The sequence below is a fragment of the Neofelis nebulosa genome, chromosome 1 (genome assembly GCF_028018385.1).
Source record: "Neofelis nebulosa isolate mNeoNeb1 chromosome 1, mNeoNeb1.pri, whole genome shotgun sequence".
NCBI lineage: Eukaryota > Metazoa > Chordata > Mammalia > Carnivora > Felidae > Neofelis > Neofelis nebulosa.
In genome coordinates this window covers 157,641,990-157,647,989 of record NC_080782.1, presented here as the reverse complement: position 1 = coordinate 157,647,989, position 6,000 = coordinate 157,641,990, and positions in this window count along the sequence as shown.

Sequence of the window (6,000 nt, the reverse complement as noted above, 5' to 3'; positions counted from 1 at the left end):
AAAGTGAAAATTGAGAGAATGAGATTGAGAGAAGGCACACAATTCTTGACTTATCCCAAGAATAAAAAGAAGAATCGTTTAGGTGTATTTGTAGAAAATTACTGAGAGAAGTTTTCCCTGTCAGGGCTGACTGGTAAAGATCTTTAAATCTTCAAGCCACTCATCAAGGACTGGAGAAGGAGACTACTTCTTTATGTGTTAATCAGTAATTCAAGATTTTAAAGACAATTAAGTACCATGAAAACATAAGCCCACATAAGGAACAAAATATTCCTTCCGTGGCTGTTCCCACAAAAATAAAGAACTGTGAATTGTCTGACACACAATTCCAAATAATTATCTTACAAGGACATAGACAACTAAACATATAATCAAGACAAATTGCATGACCAAAATATAAAGTTCGATATAGGTAATTAAACCACTAAAAACAAAAACAAAATTTTGGAGCCAAAGAATACAATGACTGAACCAAAAACTAAATAGAGAACTTCTGAAGCTGAAACAACAAGCAGAAGATAAAATATGCAGCCAATAATTCTTTATTGAGCAAGAATTTTATTCAGAATAGAAGATATAAAGATAGATAAAGAGAAATAAATAATTTCACCGACAAAACCAAAGGAGTTTATGACAACTAAACCAGCACAGCAAGATATATTAAAAAGGACTCTTTGACCCAGAAAACCGCCAGAGGATTAGCAGAACGGAGTCTCCGGAGCCAAGCGCAGACGAGAGGCCCACGGAAGAGGGTAGGAAGGGCGGCGAGGCGGTGCGCGCTCCACGGACTGGCGGGAGGGAGCCGGGGCGGAGGGGCGGCTCGCCGGCCAAGCAGAGCCCCAGTGTCAGGCTGGCAAAAGCGGAGGGGCCTGATGGACTGTGTTCCGACAGCAAGCGTGACTTAGCGTCTGGGAGGTCATAAGTTAACAGCTCTGCTCAGAAAGCGGGAAGGCTGGAGGACAAAGGGAGGGAGAGCTGCTGAGCCCCCGGACGGACGGCAGAGCTCAGCTTGGCGGGGAACAAAGGCGCTCGCCAGCGCCATCTCCCCTGCCCATCCCCCAGCCAAAATCCCAAGGAGAACCAGTTCCTGCCAGGGAACTTGCTCGCTCCGCGCAAACACCCAACTCTGTGCTTCTGCAGAGCCAAACCTCCGGCAGTGGATCTGACTCCCTCCCGCTGCAACAGGGCCCCTCCTGAAGTGGATCACCTAAGGAGAAGCGAGCTAAGCCTGCCCCTCCCGCCCCCGTGCACCTTGCCTACCCACCCCAGCTAATACGCCAGCTCCCCAGCACCACAAGCCTGGCAGTGTGCAAGTAGACCAGACGGGCCACACCACCCCACAGTGAATCCCGCCCCTAGGAGAGGGGAAGAGAAGGCACACACCAGTCTGACTGTGGCCCCAGCGGTGGGCTGGGGGCAGACATCAGGTCGGACAGCGGCCCCGCCCACCAACTCCAGTTATACACCACAGCAGGGAGGAAGTGCCCTGTGGGTCCTCACCACTCCAGGGACTATCCAAAATGACCAAACGGAAGAATTCCCCTCAGAAGAATCTCCAGGAAATAACAACAGCTAATGAACTGATCAAAAAGGATTTAAATAATATAACAGAAAGTGAATTTAGAATAATAGTCATAAAATTAATCGCTGGGCTTGAAAACAGTATACAGGACAGCAGAGAATCTCTTGCTACAGAGATCAAGGGACTAAGGAACAGTCACGAGGAGCTGAAAAACGCTTTAAACGAAATGCAAAACAAAATGGAAACCACGACGGCTCGGATTGAAGAGGCAGAGGAGAGAATAGGTGAACTAGAAGATAAAGTTATGGAGAAAGAGGAAGCTGAAAGAAAGAGAGATAAAAAAATCCAGGAGTATGAGGGGAAAATTAGAGAACTAAGTGATACACTAAAAAGAAATAATATACGCATAATTGGTATCCCAGAGGAGGAAGAGAGAGGGAAAGGTGCTGAAGGGGTACTTGAAGAAATTATAGCTGAGAACTTCCCTGAACTGGGGAAGTAAAAAGGCATTGAAATCCAAGAGGCACAGAGAACTCCCTTCAGACGTAACTTGAATCGATCTTCTGCACGACATATCATAGTGAAACTGGCAAAATACAAGGATAAAGAGAAAATTCTGAAAGCAGCAAGGGATAAACGTGCCCTCACATATAAAGGGAGACCTATAAGACTCGTGACTGATCTCTCCTTTGAAACTTGGCAGGCCAGAAAGGCTTGGCACGATATCTTCAGTGTGCTAAACAGAAAAAATATGCAGCCGAGAATCCTTTATCCAGCAAGTCTGTCATTTAGAATAGAAGGAGAGATAAAGGTCTTCCCAAACAAACAAAAACTGAAGAAATTTGTCACCACCAAACCAGCCCTACAAGAGATCCTAAGGGGGATCCTGTGAGACAAAGTACCAGAGACATCACTACAAGCATAAAACATACAGACATCACAATGACTCTAAACCCGTATCTTTCTATAATAACACTGAATGTAAATGGATTAAATACGCCAACCAAAAGACATAGGGTATCAGAATGGATAAAAAAACAAGATCCATCTATTTGCTGTCTACAAGAGACTCATTTTAGATCTGAGGACACCTTTAGATTGAGAGTGAGGGGATGGAGAACTATTTATCATGCTACTGGAAGCCAAAAGAAAGCTGGAGTAGCCATACTTATATCAGACAAACTAGAATTTAAATTAAAGGCTGTAACAAGAGATGAAGAAGGGCATTATATAACCAGCAGTGCAAAAAGATTCCTTTCTCTCCATCCTCACTAGCATTTGTTGTTGCTGGAGGTGTTCATTTTAGCCATTTTGACAGTTCTGAGGTAATATCTCATTGTGGGTTTGATTTATATTTCCCTGATATTGAGCATTTTTTTCAAGTGTCCATTAGCCATCTGGATGTTTTCTTAGGGAAATGTCTATTCATGTCTTTTGCCCATTTCTTTAATGGGTAATTTTTGTGGTTTCTTTTGGGGAGGGGGGTGTTGAGTTTGATAAGTTTTTTTATAGATTTTGGATACTAACCCTTTATCTGATATGCCATTTGCAAATATCTTCTCCAATTCTGTGGATTGCCTTTTAGTTTTGGTGATTGTTACCTTCACCATGAAGAAGCTTTATTATTATTATTATTTTCTTGATGAGGTCCCAATAGTTCGTGTTTGCTTTTGTTTTCCTTTCCTCCAGAGACATATTGAGTAAGAAGTTGATGCAGCCGACGTTTTTGCAGGCTTTGTCCTCTAGGATTTTCGGCTTTCTCTCTTACCTTTAGGTCTTTGATCCATTTTGAGTTAATTTTTGTGAATGGTGTAAGAAAATGGTCTTGGGGGGTGAGTGGGTGGCTCAGTTAGTTGAGTGTCCGACTTTGGCTCAGGTCATTATCTCACAGTTTGTGAGTTCGAGCCCTGCATCCGGCTCTGTGCTGACAGCTCAGAGCCTGGAGCCCGCTTCAGATTCTGTGTCTCCCTCTCTCTCTGCCCTTCCCCTGCTCATTCTCTCTCTCTCTCTCTCTCTCTCTCTCTCTCTCTCTCTCTCTCTCTCTTTCTCTCTCTCTCTGTAAAAAATAAACATTAAAAAAAAGAAATAAAATGGTCTTAGTTTATTCTTCTGGATATCGCTGTCCAGTTTTCCCAACACCATGTGCTGAAGAGACTTTCTTCATTCCATTGGATAGTGTTTCCTGCTTTGTAAAAGATCAGTTAGCAGTATGTTTGTGAGTCCTTTTCTGGGTTCTGTCTATTCTGTTCCATTGATATATGTATCTGTTTTTGTGCTAGTACCATACTTTCTTAATTACTACACCTTAATAATAATCTTGAAGTCCGGGATTGTGATGACTCCAGATTTGTTGTTTTTTTTTTTTTTTTCAGGATTTCTTTAGGTACTCGGGGTCATTTCCAGTTCCATAAAAATTTTAGGATTGTTTGTTCTAGCTCTTTGAAGAATGCAGGTGTTATTTCATAGGAATTGCATTGAATGTGTACATTGCTTTGGGTAGTATTTACATTTTAACAATATTTGTTCTTCCAATCCCTGAGCATGGAATGTTTTTTTTTTCCTTTTTTTGTGTGTCTTTAATTTTTTTCAGTGCATTGATTTTTTCACTTTTGTTAGGTTTATTCCTAGATATTTTATGGGTTTTGGTGCAATTGTAAATGGGATCGATTTCTTGATTTCTCTTTATGCTGCTTCATTATTAGTGTTTAAATTGAAACCAATTTCTGTGCATTAATTTTATAACCTGTGAATTTGCTGAATTCGTGGAGTAGTTCTTTTCATAGAAGTTCTTTTCATAGTAGTTTTTTCATAGAATCTCTTGGGTTTTCCATGTAGAGTATCACGTTGTCTGGGAAGAATGAATGTTTGACTTCCTTCTTGCTGATTTGGATGCATTTTATTTCTTTGTGTTGTCTGATTGCTGAGTCCAGGATTTCAAATCCTATGTTGAATAATAGTGGTGAGACTGGATATCTTGGTCATACTACTGACCTTAGGTTGAAAGGTCTCAGTTTTTCCTATTGAGGATGGTATTAGCTGTGGATCTTTTGTATATGGCCTTTATGATCTTGAAGCATCATCCTTCTATACCTACTTTCTTGACAGTTTTTATTAAGAAAGGATGCTGTATTTTACCAAATGCTTTTTCTCCATCTATTGGGAGGGTCATATGGTTCTTATTCTTTCTTTTATTACTGTCATGTATCACATTGATTTATTTGAGGATATTGAACAAGCCCGGCATGCCATGTATAAATTCCACTTGATCATGGTGAATAATACACTTAATGTACTGTTGTATCTAGTTGGCTAGTATCTTATTGAGAGTTTTTGCATCCATGTTCATCAGGGAAATTGGTCTGTGCTTCTTTTTTATTAGGGTCTTTGTCTGCTTTGGGAATCAAGATAATGCTGGCCTTGTAGAATGAGTTTGGATGTTTTCTTTCCTTTTTTTTTTTTTTGGAACAACTTCAAAAGAATAGGTGTTAACTCTTCTTTAAATGTTTGGTAGAATTCTCCAGAAAAGCCATCCAGTCCTGGACTCCCGTTATTTGGGAGATTTTTGATTATTAATTCAGTTTCATTACTGGTTATGGGTCTGTTCACATTTTTTTATTTATTCTTTTTCAGGTTTGGTAGTTTATATGTTGCTAGGAATTTGTCCAATTCTTCCAGATTGCCCAATTTTTTTGGCATATAATTTCTCTTAATATTATTTTATTATTGTTTGTATTTCTACAGTGTTGGTTGTTATCTCTCCTCTTTCATTCTTGTTTTTATTTATTTGAGTCCTTCCTTTTTTTTTTTTTTTTTTTTTTGCTTTTTTATCAGTCTTGCTAAGGGTCTGTCAATTTTGTTATTACTTTAAAGAACCAGCTCCTGATTTCATTGATCTATTCTACTGTTTTGTTGTTGTTGCTGTTCTTGTGGTTGTTTCCACATTGATTTCTATTTTATTGTTTCCCATCTTCGCCTGATTTGGGGTTTTATTTTCTGTTCTTTTTCCAGTTAATTAAGGTGTAAAGTTAGGTTTTGTATCGGAGACCTTTCTTCCTTCTTCAGGAAGGCCTGGATTGCTATATACTTCCCTCTTATGAAGGCTTTGGTGCATTGCAGTAGTTTTGGGCTGTTGTCTTATCATTTTCCTTGGCTTCCATGTGGTTTTCAATTCACTTTTTAAATTATTGGTTAACCCATTCATTCTTTAGTAGGATGCTATTTAATCTTCAAGCATTTGTGGTCTTTGTAAACTTTTTTTTATTGTGGTTGACTTTTAGTGTCATAGCATTGTGGTCTGAAAATATGCATGGTATGATATCAATCTTTTTGTACTTGTTGAGGGATGATTTGTGTCCCAGTGTGTTATCTAATATAGAGAATGCTTCATATGCACTCAAGAAGAATGTGTATTCTGTTGCTTTCGGATGAAATTTTCTGAGTATGTTTGTTAAGTCCATCTGGTCTAGTGTGTCATGAAA